This window comes from Crotalus tigris, unplaced genomic scaffold (genome assembly GCF_016545835.1).
Source record: "Crotalus tigris isolate CLP2741 ecotype Arizona unplaced genomic scaffold, ASM1654583v1 scf7180000017628.32516253702:7417878, whole genome shotgun sequence".
NCBI classification, from domain to species: domain Eukaryota; kingdom Metazoa; phylum Chordata; class Lepidosauria; order Squamata; family Viperidae; genus Crotalus; species Crotalus tigris.
The window spans coordinates 5,823,613-5,838,283 of record NW_024096523.1 but is presented as its reverse complement, the minus strand read 5'-3'; the positions used below and the strand labels follow the sequence as shown (position 1 = coordinate 5,838,283).

The 14,671-nt window shown below is 43.9% G+C and overlaps 1 protein-coding gene across 4 annotated transcripts in view; it reads left to right on the top strand.

The window, feature by feature from the left end:
* Nucleotides 1-14,671, top strand: part of LOC120304141 (lethal(3)malignant brain tumor-like protein 4) — a 110,358-nt gene that overhangs the window by 33,416 nt on the left and 62,271 nt on the right. The window contains exon 1 of one of the 4 annotated variants that reach the window (XM_039334358.1): nucleotides 62-86. The exons of the other annotated variants lie outside the window; for them this stretch is intronic. The gene's annotated coding sequence lies outside the window, so the exon portion shown is untranslated. Of the gene's footprint in view, nucleotides 1-61; nucleotides 87-14,671 lie in introns of those variants that run through there. 4 annotated transcript variants of the gene reach the window in all.

The window sequence follows — 14,671 nt, the reverse complement described above, 5'->3', positions numbered from 1 at the left end:
GGAGGTTTGCAGGGTGGCGACATGGTCTTCTCCCTCTCCAGTCATCCGACACTACAAGATAGACCGCTTTGCATCTGCACGAGCAGGTAATTACTGGGAATGTGGTGGCGGTCTCTCCGTTTCCCCCTCCCTCATTGGGACAGTGAGGCTTTGGTGTGTCCCATTGGTGGATTCTCCATTCTCCGGTGCTGGAGAAGGGGCGTTGTCTTACCTGAACACCTTTTCTCAGCACGGAGATGGAGAATCCACTCCCACCCTTAAGAATAACTAGTTCATATCAGGAATACCGGGAGCCAACATGTCGAATTGCAGTCAGCCACTTCGCCCTCGTCAAGAATGGTTACCCAAGGACGGGCGTGGCAAATTTGACTGACTTGGTCTAATGGGCAGGAAGGCAGAGTTAACCCATTGGTGGATTCTCCATCTCCATGCTGAGAAAAGGTGTTCAGGTAAGACAATACTCCTTCTAAAGCAGTCACCATGTTGTTTATTCCCAGCTTGAACTGAACCATGATGAAGACTTTTCCTTCAACTATAGATTTGTAGAAATTTGAAACACAGTTTTGGCTTTATGATATTCATGGATGTATGACAGTGGGAAGGATTGTGGAATAGTCTGTAGCTCTGAGCAGGTCACAGAATCTGGTTTGAGAACTTGTTCCATATGTGTTACCTCTTAGCAGCCCCACCTACTGAGGACTACCCCAGCTGGACTGTTATTTTCCTTGAGGAAGAAGAACAAAATGTTTTGTTTCTCAATCAAGAAACTTCATTAGTTGTCATGGGGGCTGGGGGGAAATGGAAGGATAGGTACTGACAGTTGAGCCTCGATGGTGAGAGGATGGACGGGTTGTATTTCTTTGCAGTCACCTAGTGGGCAGTTGTGCCTTCCTATAGACAGATAGCATTTCATATACTGCAACTTGCATTATATTATATATTTATTTTACTCTGATAAAGGCTTTTTAAAAAATAGTGTCATTAAGTGCTAAGTAGCATTACAAGATTTTATCTGATGCAGAATTCATTTAGCTATTATGAAATACAAGTATACAATAGAACAGAATACATGTAATTCAGATTGAACTGTGGAGTCCTTGCAAGGTACTCTCTGAGCTTTGCTGATTGCTTACAGACTTTCCATTAACTCACTGTGTAACATTGTCAGTGAGATGGAGTGTGGGGTTTGCTCCCCCTTTTTAAATACAGTACCATAGCTTGTTTTGCCAGTGTTGGTGGAGATGTGGTTTTCTTGGTGAGTTCTTTGATTAGATTACTGTTTTCTGCTTGATTGTTTGTCTGGTCTTAATCCTGCTTATCTGGGTGTTGATTGCTGGAGAAGATATGTTCTGGTTTCCTTCTTAGCTTTTTTATTCTCTTTTTTGAATGGGATGTAAATGTAGTTTATCTCTATGTTATCTATTGATGGTTGATTTCTGCAGCAAGCAAGCAAGCTCAAAGAACACCAAGAATTCCATAATAAAAATATCTAGAGAGTGTTTCTTCTGACCTCATATTCAGGACTGAAGCTTGTAGACCACAGAGAATGATGTTTAAAGTTGGTTTAGGCACATTTTCATAATACCAGAGATATTTAATCACTTCGTGGAAATGGATAATCCACCAATCGGTTGAGACTGTATTCCTGCCCAATCAGATCAGTCAGCCAAAGTTGCCACGCCTGTCCTGGACCACGAGATCCCAATCTTGACTGATCTCGCCCAGGAATCAGATGTTCAACTTTGGCTCCTAGGCAGGTACAGTTTCTCCCATTGGTGGATTATTTCTTTCCAGTAGCTGAGATTAGATAAACAAATTGGATTTAATTGGCTGAATTATTTAAAATTCTTTCAAATTACCTACTGAAATCCAGAGTTTCCAGAGGGATATCCTCTTCCACTAGCAAGGGGGGAGGGTGATTTTTCTCAAACTCTCACCCTAAACCAAGCCCCACTCCCCCGCTTTCTCGCCAACGGCTTCAAAAAAAAAAAAAGAAAAGGCCGATCGGCTGAGTTGAGGCTTTTTTCCTGAGTTGAGGCTTTTAAAACTAAAAGGCTAAAACTCACGGAGGTAGCGGAGGACTAGGGGGAGGGGCGCGCGTGAGGGGGGAGGCAGCCGCGGAGCCCCCCTTTTTTCAGGCGGGCAAGCCAGCTGCAAAGTGGAGCGCCATTCCTTTAAGCGCCGGGCATTCTCCGAGGAGCTTTAAATTAGCCACCATTACCGGAGAGACTTAGCACACACGCGATCCCTTTGTTGCTGACACACGTGAAATCAGGCAATAGAGGAGACCTTTCTGCGTAGGCGCGACAGCCAGTTTGAGCGCATGCGCAGAAGGTCTGGGTCTGCAGCGGCCATTTTGTTTTGAAGTCAGGGACACAACTGAGCGTGCGCGGCTAGCGTATATGCACGTGTGGTCAGGAATTTCTCCGCAACCTTTATCGGCCACTAGAAGGAGACAGGAGGCATAGGACCCCTTGCGGACCTTCCTAACCTCTCAGACATTAAGCAGTAAGTTGTTTGAACCTAGGAATATTAGAGCCCTTACTGTTTACACATAAATACCTTGAAAGAGTTTTTCTATCATACAGGAAGCAGACAATAGTAGCTTCCTACTCCAGGACTTGGTGTCTTCACTTCCAAAATTAATTAAAAGGGCCTTCATAACTAATTGAATTGAGTTACCTCTGGCTCCATCCGGACTTCGGGCCCCCCATTAGTGGCCCGTATGTTTTCTGGATTTAGTGGTGGGTTCCAGGCATCCCCAGTCGTGTGCCTGTCCTTACCCACTACAGTGAAGCCGGATTCCAGGCATTCCCATTAGCGTGCCTGTCCTTATCCGTGCACAGTGACTAATTCAGACCACTTGCAGAGTCTGTTCCTGAGTTTCAAGTGCCCCCTGTAGTGCATCTGTCCTTACTCAGAGTAGAAGCTCTCCTACTACCTGGGTTCCCCTATCGTGACCCTGTGTTAGTGGAGAATGGAGGAAGCAATCATTCCCTCTACTGGAGCCTTGCCCACAACCTCTGGAGCACCCGCTTCAGAGAGTTCTGAAGCCTCTGCAGCCCCAAGAATCAAGGCTGCAAGGAAGTCATCCAAAAAGGCAGACAAACAGGCAATCAGAAGGCACCAAGCCCTGGAAAAAGAATTCAACAGGGCCCAGAAAAGGGCCAGAATTGAAAATAGTCAGAGCAGGGGAATAGTTCCCGAACTACCGCTGGGGCTCTCTTTGTCCCCATTGGGCGTTTGGTCTACTGGGGATTCATCTCAGTCTCCTGCAGGAGGCGGGATAGGTGAATTTTCATCGCTCTCCCGATCCCCCTCACCACGTAGAACACAAGAGCCTCCAGTGACCATGCTAAGTACAGCACCGGCAGGGTCGCAGGTAATGAATACCCCTCCTGCTCTGACAGGGGACCTACTAGCTACCTTAATAGCGCAGGCAGTAGACCGCGCGTTGGAGGCCAGGGCTCAGGCCCCCAAGCCCAAGCCACAAAGGCATAGAGTGAGGCATCGGGAGGAAACAAAGGACAAACAGGACCCCTCTTCCCTCTCAGACTCGTCGGTCTCCGAAGAATCTTACCTTGACCAACCAGGTACGTCACAGGAGATCCAAATGTCCGAGGAGGAGGAGGACAACTCACCTCAGGTGCCTTCCTTCAACGGCCTTTTTAACCCTTCTCTCTTTGTCACCATTCTACGCAAGGCTGAGGCCACAGCCCACCTTGGGCAAGGTACAGCAGTGGAACCTATCACAGTCGACACGGTGGCTGATCCAACGTTCGCCGAAAAGGTAACCACTCAACACCGCATACCATGCCCGACCCTGTTCCTAAACACAATAAGGAAACAGTGGTCAGCACCAGCCTCCCTACCTCTTCCCAGCAACATGGAGAAGAGGCTGTTTAATGTAGCCAGGGAGCTGGAGGGAACGTTGGAGGTACCAGCGGTGGATGAACCCATAGGACCACTGATATCGGACACAGCTATATCAGGGGATTTTGCAGAGGCTCTTAAGGCCGAGAACCGAAAGTGTGAGTCCGCCTATAGAAGAACACACCAAGCAATAGCATGGGCTACCAGGGCAGCTACCTCTGCCTCCTTTTTTCACCAGAGCCACATTTTGCTGGCTCCGGGAATTACAAGGCCGAGTTCCTGTGGAGGACATCCATGCTCACCAGGAGCTCAGCAAGATGGTATCAGCCATGGAATATGCGTCGGACGCGACACTCTTAGCGACCAAATTTTCAGCCAAGGTAATAGCATCAAACATCACGAGCAGACGCCTGCTCTGGCTAAAAAATTGGCAGGCCGATGTCAAATCCAAGTGGAAATTGGCCTCAGCTCCATACCAAGGGGCCAAACTGTTCGGAGAGGCACTAACGCCCTACCTAACAGAAAACAAGGACAAGCGCAAGGTCCTCAAACACATGCTTAAGAAACAGGACAGGAGACCCGGTTTTTTCAGAAGGAAACAATCCTTTCGCGCGGAAACCAGGTTCAATTATTTCCAAAATTCCCAACCTTTCCAACCTAGACAAGATAGACAGGAAAGACAGACAGATAGACAGAACACAAGACATAGGCAGACTCAAGGAAGACGGCTCTTTCGGGGGAACAACCGCCCCTTCCGTCGTACCAGATGACTCCCTCCCAGACCTTCCCATAGGGGGCAGGCTAGCAGAGTTTGCCCTCCAGTGGGAAGAGACCACCACGGATGTATGGGTCAGAGACACCATACGTCACGGTCTATCCCTAGAATTCCTCCCCAAACCGCTTCCGCCCCTGTCCCTGTCCCGTGAACCCAAAAAAGAGGATACTCATGAACGAGGCTGTTTAGCACCTCCTAAGCATACAGGCCGTAGAACTGGTGCCGATGGGCCAGAGAGACCAGGGCTTTTATTCTATCCTCTTCGTGGTTCCGAAACCCTCAGGGGGTTGGAGAGCCATTCTGGATTTAAGAAGGCTAAATTTCTATCTAAAATACCGCAAATTCAAAATGCAAACACTACGCTCCATCCTAGGAAGCGTAAGAAAAGGGGATCTTCTGACATCAATCGACCTCACGGAGGCATACTTGCACATCCCCATCTCTCCGGCTCATCAACGGTTTCTACGGTTCGCCTACAGGGGGCATCACTTCCAATACAGGGCGCTTCCATTCGGTCTTTCATCAGTGCCCAGGGTGTTCACCAAGATATTGGCGGTTCTGGCAGCACACCTAAGGACCATTCCGGTCAGAGTCCAGTGTTACCTGGATGATATTCTAATCCAATCAACGTCCGTCCAACAAGCTCAGGTGGACCTAAAATTAGTAGTAAAACTGGACTCAGGGCCGCTGGTCAATAGCGGATCTCCAACACAACATAAACTGGCTCGAACTCCGAGCCATCCACCTAGCGTTAAGACATTTCCGGGGCAACCTAACACGCAGTCACGTATTAGTCCTGATGGACAACGTGACAGCCAAGGCCCACATAAACCGTCAAGGGGGTACACACTCCCGATCTCTCTCGGCCGAGGCTCTCCTACTGGGAGCCTGGGCGGAGAAAAATCTGGCCTCAATAAAGGCCGACCACATATCGGGGGAAACAAACATCCAGGCAGATCTGTTGAGCAGATCAACAATAGATCACTCGGAGTGGCAGCTACACCCGAGGATCTTCAGGGAGATCTGCCACCGCTTCGGCCCTCTCCAGGTAGACTTATTTGCCTCTCCTTCCAATGCTCAACTGATCCGCTTCTTCTCCCGATTCCCATCCAGGGGAGCAGAACAGGCGGATGCGTTATGGAGCCCATGGCCAAGGGAGCTCCTATATGCATTCCCACCCTTACCTCTCCTTCCAGCGGTAGTACGCAAGATCCTGCGGGAAAGAGCCGAGGTAATTCTGGTGGCCCCGTATTGGCCAAGGAGGCCTTGGTTCACAGACCTGAAGAACATCTCCCGCACAAATCCATGGCGGATTCCTTCGGAGAGAATCTCCCTCAAGCAGGGGGAGATCTTCCATCCAGAGCCACAATGGCTACAACTAGCCGTCTGGCACTTGAGCGGTCAATTTTAGCCAAGGGATCTTGCTCACAGGGTGTAATTAGAGTGATACAGGCCTCAAGGCGCCCGTCCACAACCCGTATCTACGAGGCCAGGTGGAGAAGTTTCCAATCGTGGTGCTCTAAACAGGAATTGCCACTCAAATGGATCACGATCCCCAAAATCCTAGAATTCCTATTAGGCGGCTTAGAGAAGGGCCTTTCACCAAACACGCTGCGCAGGCAGGTCGCTTCCCTCAACTATACTTTCGGCCAGCCCTGGAGAAACCTTGGGTAAGCATCCCTTAATACGATCCTTCCTCAAAGGGGCTGCAAACATTAGACCACCAGCCGTGCACAGATACCCATCGTGGGAACTGCCACGAGTACTGCAGGCCCTTACCAGAGCACCTTTCGAACCACTCCAAACTTGTGACATTCGCTACCTGACCCATAAGGTGGCATTCTTAGTAGCGATCACTTCAGCTTGACGTATATCCGAGTTAGCTTCTCTCTCAACGAGGAAGGACCTATGTCAATTCCACAAGGACAGGGTAGTCTTGCGAATAGATCCCTCCTTCATCCCAAAGGTCAACACTCTTTTTCACAGAGCGCAGGAGATAGTCCTACCAGACTTTTGTCCAGACCCAACCCATGCCCTAGAACGGCAATGGCACACCTTGGACGTACACAGGGCACTAAGGTATTACATTTCACGTACAGCAGAATTCCGCCACTCAGAAGCGCTCTTCATATCCTTTCACCCATCCACTAGGGGTCGGAAGGTCTCATCCTCTACCATTGGTAGGTGGATTAGGGCATGCATCACTGGGGCATACCAGGCGGAGGCCTTACCGGTCCCCAGACATATCACGGCTGACTCCACAAGGAGCGCTGCCACCTCAGCAGCATGGAGCATGGAAGCTTCAGTTGAAGAGGTTTGCAGGGTGGCCACTTGGGCCTCGCCCTTTCCATTTATTCACCACTGCAAAATTGACAAGTACTCCTCTGCAGAGGCTTCCTTCGGTAGGAGGGTTCTCCAGCAGGTGCTAGACCAAAGTTACACACAGGACCAGTCTATTCCCCAACCCAAGGGACAATAGGCTTTGGTATGTCCCATTGGTGGATTATCCATCTCCAGTGCTGGAGAAGGGGCGTTGATTTACCTGAACGCCTTTTCTCAGCATGGAGATGGATAATCCACACCCACCCTTCTAGACAGGGATAGTAAGTGATATTTAGTTGAGTCAAAACGTCTTACTGTCAGTCAGTGGCTTCGCTCGTGTCAAGACTGGGATCTCGTGGTCCAGGACAGGCGTGGCAACTTTGGCTGACTAATCTGATTGGGCAGGAATACAGTCTCAACCCATTGATGGATTATCCATCTCCGTGCTGAGAAAAGGCGTTCAGGTAAGTCAACGCCCCTTCAGATTGAACTGTGGAGTCCTTGCAAGGTACTCTCTGAGCTTTGCTGATTGCTTACAGACTTTCCATTAACTCACTGTGTAACATTGTCAGTGAGATGGAGTGTGGGGTTTGCTCCCCCTTTTTAAATACAGTACCATAGCTTGTTTTGCCAGTGTTGGTGGAGATGTGGTTTTCTTGGTGAGTTCTTTGATTAGATTACTGTTTTCTGCTTGATTGTTTGTCTGGTCTTAATCCTGCTTATCTAGGTGTTGATTGCTGGAGAAGATATGTTCTGGTTTCCTTCTTAGCTTTTTTATTCTCTTTTTTGAATGGGATGTAAATGTAGTTTATCTCTATGTTATCTATTGATGGTTGATTTCTGCAAGCAAGCAAGCAAGCTCAAAGAACACCAAGAATTCCATAATAAAAATATCTAGAGAGTGTTTCTTCTGACCTCATATTCAGGACTGAAGCTTGTAGACCATAGAGAATGATGTTTAAAGTTGGTTTAGGCACATTTTCATAATACCAGAGATATTTAATCACTTTGTTAATTTATGATGTGATTAGCATAATCTTAAAATAATATTGTAAGAATGTTCAATAATATGATCATCTCCTCCATGTAATTTTATTTTATCTTTATGCATAATTGTGCTGAGGTCAAGATTTTAACACACACACACACACACACGCACACCCATGTGCATTCTCTTGTCGTTCCATTAATAAAAACAATTGCATCAGTGTATATCTATTGACTAATGTTGTCTGGGCTGCATTTTTCAATAGGACACCGTTATATCAACCTGGGATGAATCAATTTAATTGTGGAACAAATTCTGTAATAATATTTAGTTGCTATAATCTGGTTAAAACAAAAAAAAAGTCTTCTCTTATTTTTCAGGGGTTTGCATACTTAGTTTTCTATCATTTATTTCTGAGTTTTAAAATATGATATGGTCCTTTAAACTTGATAACATGTCTATTGCTGAAGTGGGGTAACATCCAATTGAAACAGATCAACTTGGAATTAATGCACCTTCTTAAATCTCTCATACTGAAAATCATTAGAACTTAATGTTTAACATTGATTAAAAATAATGACTTGGTAGACAATAGCAGATACTAATTAAGTATTTAAAGGAGTCTATGTATAAATATAAATTATGCAGTAGAAATGTTATCTACACTATTTAAAGATAGCTAAATAATTACAACTTGTTATTTGATTAATACAAAAAAACATTGTTCTTTTTCTTTGGGTTATTACTATATATATTGAAACAGTTTTCCCCAATCTGGAAGATTTACAGAGGTATGGATTTCTATTTTTAGAATTTCTCAGCCTCTGTCTTTTTTAAAAATTTTGAGAGCTGAACCCCACACATTTGGAGAGTCCAAGGTGGCATTTTGAACTGTATGAATTCTGTTGCATGATATATCAACCTGGTCTTTTGAGACCATTTCAAATCCACCAGATACTGGCAGTCATTTTTCTCTTTCCAGATTTGGATTCCATATAAATGATCCTACAAATATGAATATAAATTTAAATATGTGTTTATATTTGTAGGGCCATGAGTATGGAATTCTCTGTTATACCTGCATATGTTTTTGTCGTTTAGTTCATGTTATTCCAATAACATTTGCACTTCGAACACTGAAGAAAATTAATATACATTCCCTGTGTGTCTATGATATAGTGGTAATACTTTAGAAATTGTTATTAAAATAAAGTTTGCCCTACATTTCTTTGATATAAATGTCTCCTGTACTTCCAAAATTGTTGAGAATCAGCATAATGGAGGTGGTTGATTAATAATAGATCCCTTCACACACACCCCACTCCGCCCCTGCCCTTCCCCATATGTTTTTGGTTTTAGAGACTTTAGGAAATAGATTGGAAAGAGACATAAGATTTAGCTAATTTTTTTATCTGAGAAAATCTTATTTCTCTTTTTTTATCTGAGAAAAATCTTGTTTCTCTCTTCTTGAGTAGAGAGAAAATTAAATGACAGGAAATTGAAAAAAAAACACCTTTCCTGAATCTGCAGAGAAAAATAACAATTCAGGTATCAGCAGAATCTTTCACAGCCAAGACCTGGCATAGACATGAAAAAAAAATAGGTTGGAGGAAGACTATGGGTAGTGCCAGAGAGCATTTATTTATTTATTTATTTATATCCCACCTTTATTATTTTTACAGATTACTCAAGGTGGTCAACATGTCCAACACATCTCTCCTATTTTTCTCACAACTCTGTGATATGTGCTAGGCTGAGAAAGAGTGACTGGCAGAACTTGAACTCATAGTCATTATTATTATTATTATTACTCTGTGTGTGTGTGGGAGAGAAAGAGAGAGAGAGAGAGGGAGGGAGGGAGGGAGAGAGAGAGAGGGAGAGAGAGAGATTCTTTTTGAATATAGAAGATCATTCCTGACTTAATTTTTCTTGGGGAAACTCGTTTTGGCTTCATCTTTGGCTTTGATTAATGAGACATCTTCCAGGATATTTTTATTGCTAAATAATGAAATCTGATCTCAACTCTCCTTTCTCCTATATCCCCAAGCCTGTGCTTCCAATTTATATTCTCCTTCAACCAGGGTCTGTACATTTCCATAAATGAATGCTTCACTACACCCAAGTTGGAAACCTCTGCTTAGTTGAATATAATTTACTCTTCAGTTCAAATATTATTATTATTGCATAAAAGAAGACTAAAATCAACTACCATACATGTATTTTATGTAAAAAAAAAAATCCCGTAACTATAATACATTTTTTGTAGGGGTTACAGTATAGTTACAATATACTGTATCTCCCAATTTTATTAAATATTACTTGATTTTAAAGGATTCATCTTGGTTAGAAAGAAGCTCTGTAATTCAATTAAGTGATCACACTTAGTTCAATAAACTCATTTCTTGAATGTATCCTTAAAAGGCATTTTTAATGAAGTGTCTGTAACAACTGTTATAGACTTTTGTTATTCTTTAGAGACCTCCTACTATTGCTGTAAGGACCCACCCCACTTTGCATCTTAAGAAGACAGAACTCTTGGAATATTTCTTCCAACAGACATCTTTTATTAAGAGAAAATGGTTGCAGCCCTACGGTTCAAGGTTTTAGGGGGTCTCCAGCAGCCCCACCCCACCTCACCATCTTTCCAGCGACAATCCCAGGTGTTACATTTCCACCCCCTTTTTCCTCACTGCCGGTGGAAGGGAGACTTCAGAGAGGAATAGGTGAAAGCTGATGGCCCCATTGTTATGTTTAGTCCTTTGGGTGGTATCCACATTCAGTCCCTTTGAAGTTGTACCGAAGGAAGTGAGAGCCATAAAACCCCTTTGTTCACCCCCCTTCCCTTCATCGTATGACAGAATCCAGAGAGGGCAGAAATGGGGTTTTCCATAGTCGATAACTAGAGATGAAATATAATTGGATTCTGACATCCTGCCCCCTTAAAAATAAGATAGATCCACCTGAAAGAAAACAAAACAGGTATAAAAATTAGTCAGGCTTGTTAGGATACTCTGTGTGAAACTTCTTTAATAGCTTCGGGGCTCTGACATGACGTTTATGGACCCACTCGTTTTGTGAGGCAGGGAGGTGTTTCCATGCAACTACGTACTGAGTCACTCCATGATATCTCCTAGAATCTAGGATTTCCTTCATGTTCGCCCTCCACCATGATTGGAGGTGGGGGAGGATTTTTGGCCATAACGATGACTGATGCTCTCAGCAAGCTGCAATGAAAAATTGGATGTATTTGCCTGAGATTTTTGGGTAATTCTAATTCTACTGTTACTGGGTTTATGATTCTTTTAATTGGAAAAGGCCCTATATATTTTGGTCCAAGTTTTTTACAGGGCTGTAGGGACTTTAGGTATTTTGTAGATAAGTACACCATTTCTCCTATAATGAATGGTGTAGGCTCAACCCTTTTTTTATTGGCTTGTGCTTTGTATGCCTGCCTAACTTTATCTAGTGCTTTTCTAACTATTGGCAGGTGTTTTGTAATTTTTCCATCCATTCTTTCAGTGATGGGACCGCCGGTTCGTTTGGGGTTAATTCTGGCATGGGGTTGAAACTTTGACCGGTGGCTATTTGAAAAAATCCTGTGCTGGAGTGGACTGCATTATTGTAGGCAACTTCTGCAAAAGGGAGTAAGTCCGCCCAATCAGACTCTGGAAACTAAGAAAACATCTTAAATATTGCTCAAGTACTGAGTTCAATTTTTCCAACTGCCCATTTCCTTGTGGATGATGGCTAGATGTCAGTCCCTGAGTGATCCCTAAGAGGGATAAAAATTCCTTCCAAAATGCAGACGTAAATTGCATTCCCCTATCAGAGATGATGTGTTGGGATGCCCCATGCAATCTGTAAATATATTGGACGAAAAGTTTCGCTAAGGCTTTTGCGGTGGGAATCTTTTGGCAAGGGATAAAGTGCACCTGTTTGGAAATCAAATCTGTGACCGTCCAGACAACAGTATTCCCATTGCTTTCTGGTAATTCCACTATAAAATCCATGGCTATTTCCTGCAGCAGGTGTGGATGTGGAATAATAAAATTACATTGGCATCATCATACAAAGAAAATTCGTATAAGATGATTTACAGATGGCATCTCCCCCCAGCAAGATTAGCCAAAATGTACAAAGGATACTCATCACTATGTTGGAAATGTAAAAAAGAAAGGGGCACATATTTTCATGTTTGGTGGCTATGTAAGGAAGCACAGAGATATTGGCATATGGTTTGGGAATGGGTAACAGAAATGAGTATGCAAAACATCCAGTATAAACCTGAGACGTTGTTAGGAATTCTTGAAAATAATGTTAGTAAAGAAGATATGTATTTATTCACTCATGTGGTTACAGCGGCAAGAATTGTATTCGCTCACAATTGGAAAGCTATGGCTATACCTAGTGAGGAAATTTTAATTCATAAAATTATGCACTGCGCAGAATTAGATAGGTTAACTGAGAGACTCAAAAATCAGGATGAAATGGATTTTTACCAAATTTGGAATACATTTTATAGATGGTGAGGGAAAAATATGGAAGTCATTGTAATGAGATAAGTTAAGATTGAGATTAGAGTGATGTTATTGTAAAGGTTTTTTCATATATTAGTAGTTAATTGTGAATATGAACTGTGATGTATGTCAAATCTGATTTACCATGTTCAATGTTTTTAATTTTTGTTATTCGATAAAAAATATTTTTTAAAAAATCCATGGCTATTCCCTCCAGGGGGCTGAGGGATTTGCCACTGTTTGTAACATTCTGGGCGATTTCCCTTGCAACCTGTTTGCAGTTGCACACTTTGGGCAGCTGACCACGTAACTTTCTATGTCCTTTTTTATGGATGGCCACCAAAATTACCATTTAATTAAGTGTAATGTTTTTACAAATCCAAAATGCCCTGCTGATTTTGTGTCGTGGCAAAGCTGCATGAATGTGACTCTTTGGGTTGTTGGTATATATAACTTTTCCCCCACCCAAGGCAGACCGTCTCTCATTGTGCACACATTTTTGTTTTTCTGGAACCATTCATCTGTTTCCAAACTTTTCCAGAATTCAATCCCAGTTTGGCTGCCCAGCTGTGATTTTAATTAAGCTTGGGTTCTGGTGGTTACTGGCGCTGTCAGTTGTGATTCTACCATTGGTTTAGAGTCGTTGGCTCGCGTGCTGTTATATTGGGGCATGCGAGAAGTTCTTTCTCCCTGGCAAATGCTTGAGCGTAAATTGGAATTGATGAAAATGCTGGGACCAGTGGGCTTGCTTGGGGTTGAGCTTCCTGGGTGTTTTCAGGGCTTCCAAATTTTTGTGGTCAGTCCACATCTGGAAAGAGATTTTGTTGCCTTCAAGGAACTGGCGCCACATGAGCAATGACCAACGTATCCCATATGCCTCTTTCTCCCACATAGGCCAGCGCTGTTCCATTTCCGTTAGTTTCTTGGATGTATATGCACAGGGTTGCAATACCCCTTCGTTTTCTTGTAATAGTACAGCCCCCACTGCCATATAACTTGCATCCGCCTGTTTTATGAAGGGCTAATCCATGTCTGGGTGCCTCAGTACTGGTTCGACAGAGAAAAGTCTCTTAAGTCTCTCAAATGCTGCTTGGCACTCCATTGTCCATGTTAGTGGCTGGCTAGGTTTTATTGAGGATGCTCCCTTCGTTTTTAGTAAGTTTGTGAGGGGCAGGGCTATCTGGGCAAATGAGGGGTTGAATTGGCGGTAAAAGTTTGCGAAGCCCAAGAAACTTTGCAGTTGCTTTCTTGTGCGGGGTGGTGCCCATTCTAATACTGCTCTGACCTTCTCTGGGTCCATTTCAATGCCCTGTGGGGATATGCGATAACCTAGGTAGTCTATCCTTTCTTGGTGGAATTCGCATTTTGAGAGTTTGGCATATAGGTAGGCGGCTCGCAGTTTCTTTAAAACCGCTCTGACTAGGTTGACATGTTCCTCTTTTGATTCGGTGAAGATAAGAATGTCGTCTAAGTAAACCAGGACCTCCTTAAATAGGTGCTCCCTTAGAACGTCATTGATTAATTGCATAAATACTGCGGGGGCCCCTTGTAATCCAAATGGCAAGACTTTGAATTGGTAGCACCCCATTGGGCAGTTAAATGCGGTCTTCCATTCATCCCCTTCCTTAATTCTCATGCTATAGTAAGCTTCCCTTAGGTCTAGTTTAGAAAAAAAAATCCTTTTCGACAGGTGTGACAACATGTCTTTCACGAGGGGCAGAGGGTATAGGTTGCTTTCACTGATTGTATTCAGGGCCCTATAATCCACGCATAAGTGTAAAGAGCCCTCCTTTTTCTCTCTAAAGAGGACTGGGGCAGCCACTTTAGGCTTGGCTGGCTCAATGAACCCCATTTCTATGTTTTTCTTTATGAATCTTTCCATTTTCTCTTTCTCCTCATGGAGTATAATCTGGGCTTCGGGAGTTTGCCCCAGGCTTGAATTCAATAGCACAGTCTGTGGGTCAATGGGGGGGGGGAGCTCATCCGCCCTCTCCTCACTGAAAACTTCAGCAAGGTCTCTATATTCCTCTGGTATTTCTGGTAGTCCCTTTTCCTCTCCCATGGATGCTTTTTCTGTTCTTGATTCTGGTAGCCTCCCTTGGGATTTTAGGTCCATAGGGTCCCCCTTCAGGAATTTGATTTCTGTCGTCCTCCAATTCACCCAGGGGTTCCATTTTTTTAACCATTCCATCCCTA